This window comes from Neophocaena asiaeorientalis, unplaced genomic scaffold, assembly GCF_003031525.2.
Source record: "Neophocaena asiaeorientalis asiaeorientalis breed wild unplaced genomic scaffold, Neophocaena_asiaeorientalis_V1.1 scaffold251, whole genome shotgun sequence".
NCBI classification, from domain to species: domain Eukaryota; kingdom Metazoa; phylum Chordata; class Mammalia; order Artiodactyla; family Phocoenidae; genus Neophocaena; species Neophocaena asiaeorientalis.
In genome coordinates, this window is record NW_020173377.1 from 6,193,496 (window position 1) to 6,211,183 (window position 17,688).

The 17,688-nt window shown below is 47.3% G+C and overlaps 1 protein-coding gene across 4 annotated transcripts in view; it reads left to right on the plus strand.

Moving 5' to 3' along the window:
• Positions 1-3,728: 3,728 nt before the first annotated feature.
• Positions 3,729-17,688, plus strand: part of ABHD6 (abhydrolase domain containing 6, acylglycerol lipase) — a 49,308-nt gene continuing 35,348 nt past the window's right edge. Inside the window, exons 1-2 of one of the 4 annotated variants that reach the window (XM_024746375.1) lie at positions 3,729-4,076; positions 17,585-17,649. The gene's annotated coding sequence lies outside the window, so the exon portion shown is untranslated. Of the gene's footprint in view, positions 4,077-4,297; positions 4,392-17,584; positions 17,650-17,688 lie in introns of those variants that run through there. The other 3 variants (XM_024746373.1, XM_024746376.1, XM_024746377.1) reach the window with 3 other exon arrangements.

Below are 17,688 nucleotides of genomic sequence, written 5' to 3' on the forward strand. Positions count from 1 at the left end.
CATTGCTGCGCACGGGCTTTCTCTAGTCGCAGCGAGCAGGGGCTACTCTTCCTTGTGGTGCGTGGGCTTCTCATCGCCGTGGCTTCTCTTGTTGTGGAGCTCGGGCTCTAGGTGTGCAGGCTTCCGTAGTTGTGGCACGCAGGCTCTGTAGTTGTGTCTCACGGGCTCTAGGACGCAGGCTCAGTAGTTGTGGCTCACGGGCTTAGTTGCTCCATGGCATGTGGGATCTTCCTGGACCAGGGCTCGAACCCGTGTCCCCTGCGTTGGCAGGCGGATTCTTAACCACTGCACCACCAGGGAAGCCCCAGAACAGTTAATTTTGCATAGGTAATCAGGGAAGACTGCTTCAAGGTGGTGACATCTGAATAGCCTATTGGGCAGGGGGCTCAGTGGTTGGCTCAGAATTGCCATGCAGTAAATTTTTGGAGAATGGATTGTGGAAATGGCTCATAGGCCCAGGGATGCTGCCCAGCTGGCATCTGTGGACATGTGGTATCATGTATTTTTCATTTTTCTCCTATGTATATTTCCGTATACTATCGACTTTTTAAAAATTTTATTTATTTATTTATTTTGGCTGCATTGGGTCTTCGTTGTTGCACGTGGGCTTTTCTCAAGTTGCGGTGAGCGAGGGCTACTCTTCATTGTGGTGCGCAGGCTTCTCGCTGCGGTGGCTTCTCTTGTTGCAGAGCATGGGCTCTAGGCGCACAGGCTTCAGTAGTTGTGGCACGCGGGCTCAGTAGTTGTGTCTCACGGGCTCTAGAGCGCAGGCTCAGTAGTTGTGGCACACGGGCTTACTTGCTCTGCGGCATGTGGGATCTTCCTGGACCAGGGCTCAAACCCGTGTCTCCCGCATTGGTAGGCGGATTCTTAACCACTGTGCCACCAGGGAAGCCCTCCATATACTATAGCATTTAAGTCTCAGCCATGTTGCGTTTGTACTTGGCCTTTGTACTTATTGTTACTCATAATTCCGTCAGAGCTTGTGTATAATCCTTGATTCAATAGTTACTAATATTTTCTTATTATTAAAAGACTCTAAGTCCTTTGAGGCAAGATGTGTTCACCAGAGTGTACCTGGAATGTAGTAGGTCCTTGGTAATATTCGATGAATGAATGAATGAATGAATGAATGAACTTCTTTGACTGCTGGCCCCACCACTGGCTATGGGATCTTGAGTGAGTCAGTTAACCCGTCAGTGCTCCCATCTGTAAAGTGGGTTAGCACATCTCACAGGGTTATTGTGAGGACTAAGTGAGGTGATGTCCAATGCCCGATCAGTAATAAGTGTGTATTAAACAGTGGTGACCATTGGCACCACTCAGTTCTGACTGGTACGCTGCTGAGTCTAGGAGATGTCCACAGACTGTGTGGCAGGGTGAAGTCTGGGGCCCTTTGCTGCACCAGCTGGCAGAGGAGAGGTTTCCAAACTCTTTCCTAATGCTGGGGTGAGACCTGTCAGGTAATAAGGAGTTTATACTTAAAATGACTGAAGGTGCCATTAGGAATGTGGATTGCCCCTGGGACTGCTCCCTGGCCTCCCACCCACCGCTGATTCCTCAGAGAGAGTGAATGGGGCATTGCTGACTTGAGGTGGGACCACAGGTGAGTCCCCTCCTCTCCTCCTGCCTTCTGAGCTTCACCGTGAAACAGAAGCTAATTAAGGCTTCTCTCCTGTCAGTCACCAGGTGGAGAAGAGTCACAGGGAAGGTGACTCCCACCTGGAGCTCAGTGTATCTAAATAAAAAACTCTGGGGAAAAAAAAAACCTCTCTGGATTTAGAAACTCCAGACCCTAGGAGGCCTCTGGGGCCACAAACTATGAATTAGAAGAAAAGATGAATTACCCATTTTTAAGGTTTTGGAGAGGAAAAAAATTAAATGTAAAAGACAGGTGTTTTCCAGTGTTCCAATACACCAGGTAAAGCTTATTGATGGCTTCCAATGTGGGGTCTTCCAGGAAGTCATCCATGCATTTCATTCCCTTATTTATTCATTCACCCCCTCACTGTTTGGTGAATGCTCCCTGAGCCTGAGATTGCTAATAAGTTGTAAGTGAGGACTAAAGATCAGTCTTAGTCCCTGCTGCCTCTCTGGGCCTGCTGGGGGGTGTTGAAGGACTGCTAGTTTGAGGAGAGTTAAGGCCAGAGAAGGTAACATGGCCTTTGATGAATAAATTGTCCCCAAAGCTCTGAGAACAAGTCCATGAAGCAAGTCAGATGAAGCTCTTGAAGTCTGAATGATGAGGTGGCTAACATCTTAGAAGAAGATGCTCCAGCCAGGGAGATTGTCCCAAACTCCGGATGGATTCCAGCAGCCCTGACAGAAGCAGATTTTACAGGGTGGTCACCAGTGGCCTCAGAGATTCACCTTTGCCACATCTCTGGGGCTTCTCATCCACATCCCATTCTTAAAACCCAAGACCTGCCCAACTCAGCTAGGCTTTGCCAGTCTGGAGGGCTTGGCAGGCCTGAGGCTGCCTCTGTGGTGGATTTAAATGGACAAGAGAGTCCTGCTGGGTACTGGTCCCACCTAGGTCTGGAGTGAGAAGCAGACAAGCCAGAGACTCAGTGCAGGAGGAAGACATCTCTGTCGCAGCCACCACCACCACACACACACACACACACACACACACACACACACAAGTCCTGCTGGGTACTGGTCCCACCTAGGTCTGGAGTGAGAAGCAGACAAGCCAGAGACTCAGTGCAGGAGGAAAACATCTCTGTCGCAGCCACCACCACCACCACACACACACACACACACACACACACACACACACACACACACACACGGTGCTCAGCACATAGCAAGTGCTCAGTAAATATTTGTTAAATTAATGAATAAGTACTTTGGTGGAAGAAGCCCACAGTACAGTGTGGGTCCAAAGGGAACTTAAGGAAGGCTTCCTGGAGGAAGTGACATTTGAATTGAGGTATGGAAAAAAGAGAGGAAGGAGTAGCCAGGCCAAGTAGGAAAGGATGAGAGTTCTTGGCAAAGGCCGAGGTGGTAGAGTTCAGCCCAGGCGCCCTTGGAATGCTAGGAAATGAGGCTGGAGTAGTAAACTGAGGCCAGATGTTCAAAAACCGGGGCTTTGTGGCAGATAAGTTAGACAGAAAACAGTATTTGAATTTTAATGGGTGATAACCTTTATGCTCCCCTTCCTATTTTTTTGGCCTAGTGAGGTTTAATTGTCCTTAAAATGAAGAAGTGGCCATAGCGGGCATTTAACCAGTGGTGGCTGAAAGCCTTATAAGATGGCTATTTTTGTCCCCAAGAGCTTTGGAGCTAGACGATCCAGGGTTGGAATTCCCAGTTCTGTCCTTTACAGGGCAAGCCCCTCTTCTCAGAATTCTGAAACAGGAAGCCAAGCACAATGTCCACCTCATAGGATCAAATGAGATAACCCATATAAGGTAGGGTTACTTTGCTTGCCCGAGAACCTGTCTGTCTCTCCGAGCCCTTCGGGGTCAGAGATCCAGCCGGAGTTACAGCCGGGTGCGGTGCCCAGCAGCGCTAGGCACACAACAGGTGCTCAGTAAATGAAACACAATGCCGTGACGAATTCTGGCGTCGCATTGTGAAACTGTGTGTGGCCCTCTGGGTTCCGATCTCTCCCCCAGGGCGCAAGTGAGCGCCTTCGGGGCGGGGCTGGGGTGTTTGGGTTCTTCCCCTCTTCCCCCAACCCCGCCCCTGGCTTCGCGGCGTGAAACTATTGGATGCCTGGAGACGGGTTGCTGGGGTCAGGTTATGCGGAATACTAACTTTACACTCCGGGCTTAATGCTATAAGCCGGGGGCGCCGGGGAGCTAGGGGTTCTCGCCCCTGAGACCCCAAGACAGAACGCAACAGCCGGGGAGCAGCGCTGGGGGCCGGGCGCGAGCGGATCCGGCTTTTCTGTCGGAGGACGTAGGCCCTCACGCAGCGCCTTTAAGGCTCCCATCCGAGCCGGCCCCGGAGCTGAGAGCGGCGCGGCCGCGGGCGCGGGCGTTGATGCTGGACCTGAGCAGGAGCCCAGGGCCGAGGACAGGCGTCTAGATAGTGCGGCTGGTCCCAGGCGGCCGAGGTCAGGTGAGGTGAGCGCTGGTGGGGAGGGGAGGGCTGAGGCGGGGTGGGGGTGTGCACGTCTAGGAGGGAGTATCCGGGGGCTCCTCCAATGGCCCCGTGACCTACCCTCCACTTACCGAGTGCGGGCTGTCTGGCCTCCCTCCAAGCGGCACGAGGTGAAGAAGGGTCGGGAACATGCACCTCCCTTTTTACTCCGTTCCCCCGCCCTGGCATCAGCCCCTGCGCGCTTCCTTCCGGTGCCTGGATAGGTTTGACATTCCCGAATCCCTGGTCCCCCTACTTCCCGGGCCCGGGGTGCCTGCTTTCCTAAGGCCGCGAACAAGGTGAGGATGGGTCGGGGACCTGCAACCTCTTTCTGTTTGGCCTCCCCACTGCTTGCGCCATCATCTACCCGTGTGCGCTCCCCACCCAAGTGCCTGGGTGGTTTGGAGGCTCCTGCACCCCCGTTTCTCCCACTTTCTGGGGAAGGGCTGCTGCTCGGCTGCCCTCCCAGCCGCAGTCACCTGCCCCCGTCCTGCCCCCAGACATCTGCACCCCTCAAGACCTCTCCCAGCCCAAACCGACCTCCAGCAGCCTTTCAGCTCCCCTTTCCTCAGCCTGCCCCAATTCCCTTGCCCTTGCGCCCTCTCCTCCCCCCAGCTGGCGAGTCAGGATACTGGTCCAAACACCCTGACAGCCCGGAGCCGGCCGGCCAACAACCGCAGCATCCCCAGCCCACTCCTACAAGGGCTTCCTGGCAGTCTTGGAAATGCAGATTGTGTAACGCCAGCTGCAGGGCAGAGCACGTGCGTGTTTGCACCCCTGAACCCGCAGAGGAGTGGAGGAGGCCAAGTTGACGGAGTGAGGTAGGGAGGGAGGAAGAAGGTGCCGGAGGGTGAAAAGGCTGTACATCCAGGCCAATGTATGAGTCCTTTTTTGTGCCCCCGGGCCTAGCTGGTTAGGTAACAAAAGGTCCCTGCTGGGACCAGAGGCCAGCGTTTGTCTCACCTCTCACCGGCTCAGAAATCCCTAATGGCTGACTCCACCTGGCTGGGAGTTAAAAATAGTTTATTATTTTTTTTTTTTTAAAAATAGTTTATTATTAATGATAGCTGACGTACAATAAACAAATACAGGGTGCCAGGCCCTTTCCTAAGCACCTTAAAAAAACCTGCCTTATTCCTCTCAACAGCCCCATGAGGTAGGTGCCACCACTGTGCCCATTTCTTAGAGGAGGAATGTGAGGGGTTCAGATATGGTTCCCTCCCAGAACACACAGTGAGTCTGACCTCAAAGCCCCTATTCTGAACAACTAGACTTATTTTATTGTTACTAATAAATTCTTATCAACAATATTTTTAAAATATAGGAAGTTAAAAATTAGAGAAATTAATAACCTGTGTTCCTACCATCAGTTTATTTTTCTAAAATTAGATTTTCAGACCAGCAAGAAATCCTTGGTAGCCTCCTCAAGGATACTGATGCCTAGAGAGGAGAAGGGACTTGCTTGAGGCCACACAGCCTGACAGTGCCAGGACCGGGGTGCAAAACAGGTCCTGGGATAGTTACTTGGGTACTTCCTGGGTTCTCTGATGCTGCCTCAGCCTTTCAGCTAGGCCCCTGGAGACCCTGCCCCCTCCCCCTCTGCACTGTGACCTCCCCTTTCCTTCTCTGCTTCCTTTGCTCTAGCCCAGGCTAGTGAACACACATTCTTCCTGCTGCTGCCTTTGCTTAGGCTGTCCCCACCTCTGGGAATGCCCTTCATGGAATCTCTAATGTCTAAATTGTCAAAAGTTCAGAAATAACAGAAGTAAAACCGATGAATCACCAGAGTAGTAATTAGTAAAAATTTATTGTGCAAACACACCAACAAGACAGAACCCGGAGCACTCAAACCAAAACAATGGAATGAGACTCAGGGATATATTATAAAGCAGCTTACATAGGGAGAAAGCAGTGACGGTTTATTCTTTACAGTGGTTGGTTATGGTATTAGAATTTTCTTAAATAACAGGGAATTGGTTAATAGTTAACCTCATATCAACCTTGGGAAACAAGTTAAGGTTTTGCTTATGATGTTTAGGGACAAGCAAGAAATGACCCAGGTCAAGTTAGTCTTGCAAAATAAATTAAGCTTTGTTTGTATGACTAAACTGGTCTCATCTACTCAGGGAATTTTTAAGGCTGGTCTCCATTTGTTTGTTTGTTTGTTTTGCGGTACGCGGGCCTCTCACTGTTGTGGCCTCTCCGGTTGCGGACGCGCAGGCTCAGCGGCCATGGCTCATGGGCCCAGCTGCTCCGCGGCATGTGGGATCATCCCGGACCGGGGCATGAACCCGTGTCCCCTGCATCGGCAAGCGGACTCTCAACCACTGCGCCACCTGGGAAGCCCCCTCCATTTGTTTTTGATTTAACAAAATATTACCTACCCCTTAGGGTCTAGCTCATCTGTCCCCTCCAAGAACACTCCCCTGATTTTCCCCCTGCCCCCAACTAAAATTTGTTTCTTTCTCCCTTGGGATCCCATAGCTGGGACCCTACTACCTTCTACTCCCCGATGGCGTTTGGAAAGTTCTGCCGCACGCATCTGTCTTGTCCTCTTGGGTGCAGTTGTGCTGGCAGGATCACGAGTGTTCCCCAAGACTCCTCTTCCACCTGCCTGGTGAAGCCCCAGGACAGAGAAATAGGTCCATGGGGGATGGGGTAGTTTCTGAAGTAAGGATAAGCTCAGAATTTCTGAACCCTGCTACCCCAAACTCCCTTCATTGAACTGCAGCTGATCAAAGAGAGAATGGCTCAGTGTGGTACCGAATGCTATAATTACATGTTTGTTTTTGTTTACAACCCAAAGGATTCCCACCAGAAAATCAGAGAGTCTTGGGTCCAAATCCCATTTTTACCACTTGGTAGCTGTGTGGCCATGGGCCAGTTACCTAAACTCTGAGCCTCAGCTTCTGGTAATGGTACCTGCTTCAGAAGGCAGTGGTGAGATTTAGATAAAATAAAGCACAGGGCCCAGCATGTGGTAAGCAACTTAATAAGTACCAGCTATTATGAAGAGTGAGCACCACTTTGAATTACTGGAGAATTATTAACTCATTATTAAATGGCTCATACTCTGCTTAGAGGTGGGTCAAGGGAGTTCGGGCCGAGGAGAGTAAGCATTTTTTTTTCTTTTAATTTATTATTATTTTTTTTTAAAGATTCTGTACTTTAATTTATTTTTTATTTATTTATTTTTGGCTGCACTGAGTCTTTGTTGCTGCAGTTGAGCTTTCTCTAGTTGGGGCAAGCAGGGACTACTCTTTGTTGCGGTACGTGGGCTTCTCATTGCAGTGGCTTCTCTTGTTGCGGAGCGTGAGCTCTAGGCGCATGGGCTTCAGTAGTTGTGGCATGCGGGCTCAGTAGTTGTGGCTTGCCGGCTCTAGAGTGCAGGCTTAGTAGTTGTGGCGCACGGGCTTAGTTGCTCTGTGTCATGTGGGACCTTCCCGGACCAGGGCTCGAACCTGTGTCCCCTGCATTGGCGGGCGGATTCTTAACCACTGCGCCACCAGGGAAGACCTCTTTTAATTTTTATAAGAGTATAGTTGATATACAATTTGTTTTTTTTTTGAGATAAATATTTTTTGTACTCAGGAAGGCCGGTGAGAGTTTCTTCAACTCCAAACCATCCATTGCCTTTACAATGAGATAGAATTGCCTTTCTATTTGTTAGCTTTTTAAAAATTTATGAGCTACTCGTTCTGTGAGAATCTGCACACCTGGAATGAATGCGTGAATGCGCTCTGTTCAATTGTAAGTGATTATGAAACAATGATAGGAGAAAAAAAACTTGCTCTTAGAGATGACCTTAGTTTTCATTGTGTGTTGGTTCAGGCCAATCTTGGGGGCAAGAGGTTCCATGCAAAAGTTATCTGGGTTTGGAGGGAAGGAAAGCAAGAGTGTTTTATCCTAGTTCTCTAATGAACTACTGAGAGTGGAAGTCAACTCCCCTGTGTCGTGTTCTTTTCCAGCTCCTGGTTATTCTGATGACTAGATCAGCTATTACAATGATGAGTATTCAGAAGAAAAGGGCCAGGAATGCCCCCCTCAGAGCTGGGTTTGGAATATGCTGGGAAGCTAGTTATGCAAGTTGAAAAAAAGTTTTTTATTTTAAAATTTCTCCTAAATTGATTCTTTGTTGGAATACATTAGGATCCCATTTGATAATTTAAGGACTGTTGAGTTTAGACATTTTAAGACATAACGTTTTGTAAGTTTCACAGTTCTATGGAATTTAGCAGCCTTTAGGACTGTTCTTTATTTCTGTGACCCTGTAAGGACATAAACACTTATGGTACTATCCCTTACAGCGACCTTTAGCCACATGTGGCTATTTAAATTCAAATTAATTCAAATTAAATAAAATCAAAAATTCTGTTCTTCAGTCACACTAGCCACATCTCAAGTGCTCATGTGCCATGTGGCCAGCAGCTGCCGTATTAAGCAGAGCAAATAGAGAACACTCCTGTCTTCACAGAAAGTCCTATGGGATAGCACTGTTTGTATCTATAAGGCCATGGGAAAGCCACTTGATTACGGGGTTAAGTTCCCTTCTTTCTGGCAAGTCATCTGCAGGCCAAGAAATGGAGTGTGCAGAGGATGTTTTACTGTCAAGAATGAGGATGTTAATAAATCCCCTTAGCCTCATTTTGGCTGAATGGCTCACTGGCTTTTAACACTGCCGGATTCAAAGGATGGGAGAGAGGGTGGGATCAGATGAAATGTCTGTGGGCAGTGCATCTCCTGGCTGCATGTTATAACCTTCTAGAGAAGGTTAAAAAATACCCATGCCTGGACTCTGCCCCAGGCCAGCTGAATCTGAATCTCTGAGGGTGGTCCCCGGAATCCGAGGAATCTGTATTTTTTTTAAAGCTCCCTGGGGGATTCTGTTGTGCAGACCGGGTTGAGAACCACTGCCTTCAAGAGAACAACTGCATTCTAGACTGTGCCCTTAAAAAAAAAAAATTCCTGAGCACTGGAAGAAAATATGTCAAGGTAGATTTGGTGAGTGGCTAAAAATGTTCCTCACTGATTAACTACAGTAATAAAGGTTGGAGTTGAGTGGGCTCACTTCCTGTAGAAGTGGTCTCCCCTGAGGGCAGCTTTCCCCCTAGGGAGCATTTGGCAGCATCTGGAGACATTTTTGCTTGTCACAACTTGGGGGCCTTGCCTGCGATACTGTTAATTACCCTCACAATGCATAGGAAATGCATAGGAAAGCCCCTCACAACAAAGAATTAATCTGGCCCCAAAGACATAATTTTTGCAAACCAAAGTCCTCCTTGACCTTGGATGTAGTTGCCTCTTCAGAAGAGGTCAAGGGGGCTTCCCTGGTGGCCCAGTGGTTAAGAATCCGCCTGCCAATGCAGGGGACACGGGTTAGAGCCCTGGTCTGGGAAGATCCCACATGCCGGAGCAGCTAAGCCCGTGCACCACAACTACTGAGCCTGTGTGCCACAACTACCGAAGCCCATGTGCCTAGAGTCCATGCTCCACAACAAGAGAAGCCACCACAATGAGAAGCCCGCACACCGCAACAGAGTAGCCCCTGCTCGCTGCAGCTAGAGAAGGCCGGGGCGCAGCAACAAAGACCCAACGCAGCCAAAAAAAAAAAGATAGGGAGAGATCAAGATATCCTCCTAAACGGAACCCTCAGAAACCCTCTTGATCATATTTCAGGTTTTTCAATCCCAGAAGCTGTGTAGGGTGTTGCTGTCGGTGGTTGGATGCCTTTGGGGCTGTACCAGGGAAGCTGCTGACTCAGGGAAGCTGTACCTCCTGCTGAAGGTGTGGGCAGGTTCTTACTTACACTGTTGCAGGTTGAGATCCTCTTCTTGTGAAGTAATTACCCAAAGTGACAGCAGCCTTTCTCCTAGGTGGTTTAAGCTGTGGCTTTTGGCTATTGGTATTGGGTGTTTGATCTGTGATATACCCAGAATAGGATTCAAGCTTGGACTTCCCTGGTGGTCCCGTGGTTAAGACTCTGCACTTCCACTGCAGGGGGCGCAGGTTCTATCCCTGGTCTGGGAAGTCCCACAAGCTGCGTGGTACAGCCACCGCCCCCCCAAAAAAAAGATTATATGGAATAGAATTCAAGCCTTATATGTGATGAAGTTTGGGAACTGAGCTATGGGTTACACTCTGGGAATATAAAGATAGCAGGCATCTGAACAGACCTGGGCACAGTGGCAGTGCAGGGTGATGGAGGTGTGGTGTTTCTGAACACAAGTTCGTGTGCCTGACACACAGAAAGGCCAAGCAAACCAAAATGTCAGATTTTGGAGCAGAGAAAGTTTATTGCAGGGCCAAGCAAGGAGAACAGGGGACTCATGCTCAAAAACCCCGAACTCCCTGGTGGTTTTGGGGGAGACCATTTTAAAGTCAAATTTGGGGTGCGGGCTGCAGGTTGTGAGTTTCTTCTGATTGGTTGGTGGTGAGGTAACAGGGTAGTGCTCCAGGAATCTTGCGCTCATCCTGAAGTTACCATCCTCTACCTGGGTGGGGGACTTAGTTTCTGCAGAAGAGGGCAAAGATACTGTGATGTATATTCCCTGAGGAGGAACCAGGACCCTGCCCCAAGGCTGCACTATTCTGACAGCTCCTCTGTTTCTGCATTCCCTCTCTTCCCTGATTAGCAACTGTTTGAATATTCCCTTTGGAACTCAGGGAAGGTCAAGGAGGCTGAATGAAGCCTACAAACAAGAAATGGAGGACACAGAAGGGCTTTTGTGCCTAGGAGGGCCCCATAGGGTCCTGCTCGGTTTCAGTGGCAGGGCTTTCTAGCGCCGCCTTGGAAGGCAGGGCAGCTCTTCCCAGCTGTGCTGTGAGCAGTCGCATCCGCCAGTCACTGCTTTGAGCAGTCTCCATGCATCATCTCATTTTGTTCCCACACTGAGGCTCTAAGAGGTTCAGTGACTTGCCAAGGTCACACACGGATCAGTGACAGAGCAGATAATTGAACCCAGGTTATGGAACTGCACAGCTGAACCCTCAGAAGAGCATTTACAGATGGGGTAATATTTTCGTAGCCAAGACTTGAAGGTTGAGCGGGAGCTCACCAGGCAGGAGCGTGCTAGGGAGAGGGGAGCGTTTGTGCCAAAGCTGTGCAGGTGTGAAGGAGCGTAAGGTGTAGGGATTGCAGATCATTCAGGGAAAGGTGGGGCGGGGGCCTTCCATGTCATGCTGAGGGCCACTGTGAGCCACCAGTGGAGTAGGGGCAGAGGAGAGAAGAGCTGTGTGCCATTGGGCACCTGGCTTAACCTCTTTGGGTCTCACCTTCCCATCTGAACTGGAGCCTCTAAAGCTACACTGCTCTGATGAGGAATGTTCATTTTACTGGTGGCCGTAACGAGCAAAGTGAAGGAATGGCCTGCAGTGGCGCTGCTGGGGCCGCCCTGCTGATTCATGGCTTCCATGCTTTCACTTGGTATTTATACCAAGTGACCACCAAGTGTTACCGAGCTCAAGCTCGCTCTGCTCGCCGCACAAGAGGCCAGTGAATTGGAGACGAGGTGTTGAGGCAAGGAAGACGACTTTATTCGGAAAGCTGGCTGACCGAGAAGATGGCAGACTAGTGTCTCTGATAAACCGTCTTATCTGGACTTGGATGCCAGTTTCTTTTATAGAATCAGAGAGGGGGAGGTGGTGAGGAAGTAAAGTAATAAGGCAGAATAGAGGGGGAGAGGCGGAGAGGAAGTAAAGTAAAAGGGCCATGGATCTTGCAGAATATCTCCTGGAATGACCAGCCTCGGTGAGGGGATGTGTTAGTTTCTTTTTTTCTTGCAGCCGTTCACAGGTGGGCAGGGTTCCCTGAGGCAGGCCATTATGTATGAGTATAATAACAAAAGCAACGAAAGGCAAAAGTTAAAGTCAAGCGATCCAACGTGGGGTCCCATTTAGCTCTTCCCTTGCCCTTCGTGTATGCTAAAGTGCCATGGCAGATGCAGAGATGTAGTAAGACTTGTCTTCAAGGAGCTTGCAGCCTAGTGGAGGGTACAGCCAGTGTTTTCGTGAGTATTATGGTAAAAGATGCAGGTCATAAATACTTGTAGGTATGGAGAGTGAAGCCGAGGTTGCTAATGGCTGGGGGACTGAAGGAGATAACTCTTAGTTCTGCCAGAAAGATTTGTTAGGAGATGGGGATAGATAGAGGGTATCGTCCAGGTCGACAGAAAATGGGGCAGTGGAGAAAAATACAAAGCCAGTTCAGGTACAGTCACCAGAGAGTCTGATTATCAGCCTATCTAGTAACAGATTCCCCATAGTTTACAGGTTTTAGTGGGGAAGCAGACGTTATAACAGGAAAATATTCATTAATGGACTTGCCACTTACAAACTTGGGTCCCACCACGTCGTGCCTCCGTCTCTTTTCAACACTGGTGTCCAGCCATGCTCCAGGAGCATCCACCTCTTGGTCATCGTCTCTCCCCGGTCGCAAGGACATTTTACAAATACAAGACAAACCTTGGAGAGAGAGACATGGGATTTCATGAACTCACTGCAGAAGCCGCTTGACTGTGGAGGCAGTAATAGATGGGGTCTGGCAACGTGACACCTGTTAATTGATGACGAGAGGGCGGGACTTGAAAATCAAAGGATTGAGAGGCCTGGGGCAAAGCAGTAAAGCATTTTTGCAAAAAACATCCCTTGTATAATAGCGCTGTGACAACCAAATGTTAACTGGAAGGACTTACCATACTCTAAGGCAATTTACATGCGATTTATTCTTTGTTCTAAGAATTAGCACAGGATGGCAGTTATAACTTAAATTTTGTTCCATATTTGCTATTGATCTTAGGATAGATTTTGATTTTTGTTTACTTATTTGGATAAAGTTCTAAACAAAACTGTGTTTTAACTAAAATTTTGAGCGTGGCATCACCTTTTTCTGATGCTGATTTCCCTGTGTTACAGAGATCTCTGGGGAAGAGATTCTGGCTAGAGAAGGTAGGGACCAGCTCATGAAGGGCTCTGAATGCTGAACCTCATGCTGGGAGCCAGAGTTCTTGTCCTGGTAGAACCTGCCAGCTGTTTATAACAGGGCTCCTTTTTGTCTCACACTGGCTTTGTCCCTGCAGTTAGAAAATACTGTAGACCAGCTTCCCTCCTTTAGAAATGACAAAGCCCTCTTTAATCTCCTTGCTTTTCTTTTGAGTTCGGAGCACAGATTCGAGCCATGGGAGAGTGTTTTGGGGCCCTGAGGTTCTATTTCCGGCCTTCTGCTATTGCATACCCATATAGAGGGCTATTTTAATTCCTTTCAGTCATGTGGAAAGTAGTCACTTATGTGATGCTCTTCCTAGCACTTTACCTTTGAGAGCTGATCTCAGCCAATGACAGTGCATGTGTTCGCATTAATTCATAGAGCAGTGTTCGAATTAAAGCTTGTTCTGGGCTCCCTGAGAGCCTGAAGACTTTGTGGTCCTTGGAGGTAAAGGGTCAAGTGGCTTTTGGCTCCTCTTTTATCCAGTGGAAGACTGGCTTGTATTTCTGTAGGATTTTCTTGCTTTAAGCATGATTTCGAGCAGGTGGTTATTTCAGACTAATCACCGCCTACATCTTGATCCCAGAGGCTGCTGCTTTGAAGGTGCTGGGCTAGTTCAGGATACGTTGTGCGTGTTTCATTGCCTTGCTTCTTGGCCAGTACGATTTTTTTAAGAAGATGTGCCACTGGGTATATAAGCCACCTGCCTTCCAGCTGAGCCCCTGATTGACCTGCCTGCCTCTCTCTCTTCTCGGGCTGTGTCCCTTCTCCTCAGGATTGGGTAGCAGGATTTTCTGGTTCTCTGATTCTCTGTCTACAGGACCAGCCTGCTGGGCTGAGCTTCCTTGCCCACAGTGCTGCCCCAGGTGGCAGAAGAAGGGCATAGGGCTGTGGGCTTGGCTGGCTCTTGAGCAAAAACCCCCGTGGGGAATCAGCTGCTAGTGATTTGGTACAAAGCAGGACAGAGTGAATCTTCTTATCAGTACCTTTCCCAGAACCATGAAGGAGATACACTTTCTGTGGCTATTGAGCATATGAAATGTGGCCAGCGCAGCTGAGGAGCTGAATTTTATGTTTTCTTTAGTTTTGATCATTTTAAATTTAAACAGTCACCATGTGACTAGTGGCTACTGTATTGGACAATGTAGGATAGACCATTGTACTTGAGGAGTTTATATTGTATTTTTAAAATATTTTATTTTATTTTATTTGCTTATTTTTATTTTTGGCTGCATCGGGTCTTAGTTGTGGCACACGGGCTCTCTTCTTTGTGGCTTGCAGGCTCTTCACTGTGGTGTGTGGGCTTCTCTCTAGTTGCGTCGTGCAGGTTTTCTCTTCTCTAGTTGTGGCGCATGGGCTCTGTAGTTTGTGGCATGCGGGCTCTGTAGTTGTGGCGCACGGGCTTTGTTGCCCTGCGGCACGTGGGATCTTAGTTACCTGACCGGGGATCGAACCCGCGTCCCCTGCATTGCAGGATGGATTCTTTACCACTGGATCACCAGGGGAGTCCCTATATTGTATTTTTTAATTAAATAGGGAAAACCTTGAACATGCACATGGTAGCAATTCAAAAGGTACAAAAGGGTATCAGTGAAAAGTCTCCCTCATCTCTGCCCCTAGCCTCTCAGTTTCCTTCCCAGCCCCAGTCATGATTACCATCTGTATCCATCCTGAAACATTTTACACACATATAAGCATAACATGCATATTTCTCTCTCTCAATGCAAGAGATGTTATTCTACCCATTCTCTTCTGTTCCTTGCATTTTTAGTTAACAGTGTACCTTGGAGGTCATTACCCATAGAGACAAATATGCCTCATTATTTTAATGGCTTATAGTTAATTTTATTTGTATTTAATGGCTGTACATTATACTTCTTTATAAAATAGTACCATCATTTACTTAACATATCCCCTACGAGTGGGCATGTGAGTTCCATTTTTTTTTGCCATGATAAGTAATACTATAACAAATAACCCTTCACAAACATGTTCTCAAACATGTTCAGGTCTGAACACAAATCAGTTCCTAGAAATTAGATTATTAGATCAAAGGTATGTGTACTGTACATTGCTGCAGATTTTGCCAAAATGCCATCTGTAGGGTTTGTTGTTGGGAGTATAAATCTGTACCTTGCCTGAGGGCATCTATTTTCCCACGGCCCCAGCAGCACAGTCTGTTATTACACTTTGTTCTTTGCCAATACAATAAAGATCACCATCGCCTTGTAGGTTTAATTTGCATTTCTCTTGTAAATGAGATTGAGCATCTTTTTATATGTCGAAGAGTCATTTGTATTTCCTTTCTGTTACATGAACTACTCAGATCATTCGCCCATTTTTCTACTGGATTTTGTTGTTGTTTTTATTGATTTGTAGGACCCTTTATTAGTCTGTCGTCTCTGATATGTATTGACACATTTTAACCTTGGTCATATCCTTTTTTTTAATATTTATTTTATTTATTATTTATTTAATTTATTAATTTGGTTGTGCTGGGTCTTAGCTGTGGCAGGCAAGCTCCTTAATTGCAGCTCGCCGGCTCCTTTAGTTGTGACACATGTGCTCCTTAGTGGCGGCCAGCAGGCTTCTTAGTTGCAGCTCACAGGCTCCCCAGTTGTGGCACGTGAACTCTTAGTTTTGGCATGCATGTGGGATCTAGTTCCCTGACCAGGGATCGAACCTGGGCCCCCAGCATTGGGAGTGTGGAGTCTTAACCACTGCGCTACTGGGGAAGTCCCACGATATCCCTTTCCATGTGGACATTTAAAAACATTTTTATGTAGTCAGCTTATTAATCTTCATGTTATGGCCTCTAGGTTTTAAATCTTAACTTAGAAAGGCTTTCCCTGTGAAGGTGTTTTCAAACAGAGTTCTCATGTTTTCTTCTAGAACTTTCATGGTATTTTATTTTATTTTTAAATTTTATTTTATTTATTTTTTATACAGCAGGTTCTTATTAGTCATCAGTTTTATACACATCAGTGTATACGTGTATTCTTCCCTTTCATCACTTTAAGTATATCATGCCAGTCCCTTCCGGCTTGTAGAGTTTCTGTAGAGAAATCAGCTGTTAACCTTATGGGAGTTCCCTCGTATGTTATTTGTCATTATTCCCTTGCTGCTTTCAATAATTTTTCTTTGTCTTTAATATTTGCCAATTTGATTACTGTGTGTCTCGGCATTTTTCTCCTTAGGTTTATCCTGTATGGGACTTGCTGTGCTTCCTAGACTTGGGAGGCTGTTTCCTTTCCGATGTTAGGGAGGATTTTGACTATAATCTCTTCAAATATTTTCTTTGGTTCTTTCTCTCTCTCTTCTCCTTCTGGGACCCCTATAATGCAAATGTTGTTGTGTTTAATGTTGTCTCAGAGGTCTCTTAGTCTGTCTTCACTTCTTTTCATTCATTTTTCTTTATTCTGTTCCGCAGCAGTGAATTCCACCATTCTGTCTTCCAGGTCACTTATCCGTTCTTCTGCCTCAGTTATGCTGCTATTGATTCCTTCTAGTGTAGTTTTCATTTCAGTTGTTGTATTGTTTATCTGTGTTTGTTTGTTCTTTAATTCTTCTAGGTCTTTGTTAAACATTTCTTGCATCTTCTCGATCTTTGCCTCCATTCTTTTTCCGAGGTCCTGGATCATCTTCACTATCGTTATTCTGAATTCTTTTTCTGGAGGGTTACCTATCTCCACTTCATTTAGTTGTTTTTCTGGGGTTTTATCTTGTTCCTTCATCTGGTACATAGTCCTCTGTCTTTCTGTGAATGTGGTTTTTGTTCCACAGGCTGCAGGATTGTAGTTCTTCTTGCTTCTGCTGTCTGCTCTCTGGTGGATGAGGCTATCTCAGTGTTATTTTTTTATGTTTAATTCCTTGACCCCTCTGGAATAATTCAGGGGTTTTGTGACCTTCAATCACCCATCTACCTGTCTCCTCATTTTTCTGCTGCAGTGCCTTTGCCAGCATCTCTGCTCTGTCCAGCCCTGTTTTTGAGCTTTGCAGTCCCCTTTCTGTAGCCACTCTAATAGAAATACTGTATTCATTTTCCCATTGGTTGCCACCTTCCTCTCATTCCTTTCTGAGTATAACTTTAGGTAACCCTAACCCCAGATGGAGAAGGGGAGTTTTCATCTTTATTTGAAGGTCTTAGTTAAGTTTCAAGCCTTCAGTATCCCCTCTCACCCAAGCATGCCTGTTTCCCTTATTGCCTTTCTCGCTCCTGCAGGCCAGGAATCACCAGCTCAGTTCCTTGCTTTATCCTCATTGCAGATTCCTTCTTTGACCTTCGCACCCTCCTGGCCAAGCTCTTTATCTCACTTGCCCTGCCTACCCTTGGTGCAGGTTGTTTAATTAGGGAAGGTGACCTGAACCGGACGGAGCTTGAAAGCCACAGGATATTTGCACTGCTCCTGTGCCAAGGAGGAGATGTTCCGCCTCCCCAGTTGGTTGTTAGCACTTCATTCCTATTCTCTAATATGATTTAATGCTTTGTCATTTTCTTTCCTATGATTCCAGAGTCTCAATTTCAGCTTCTGCCAGAGCCAGTAGCAGTTGGGAAAGAAGGCTGTGCTCTTCGAAGAGTGAGTATAGATTTTTAACACCATATATTTCTGGGTGGG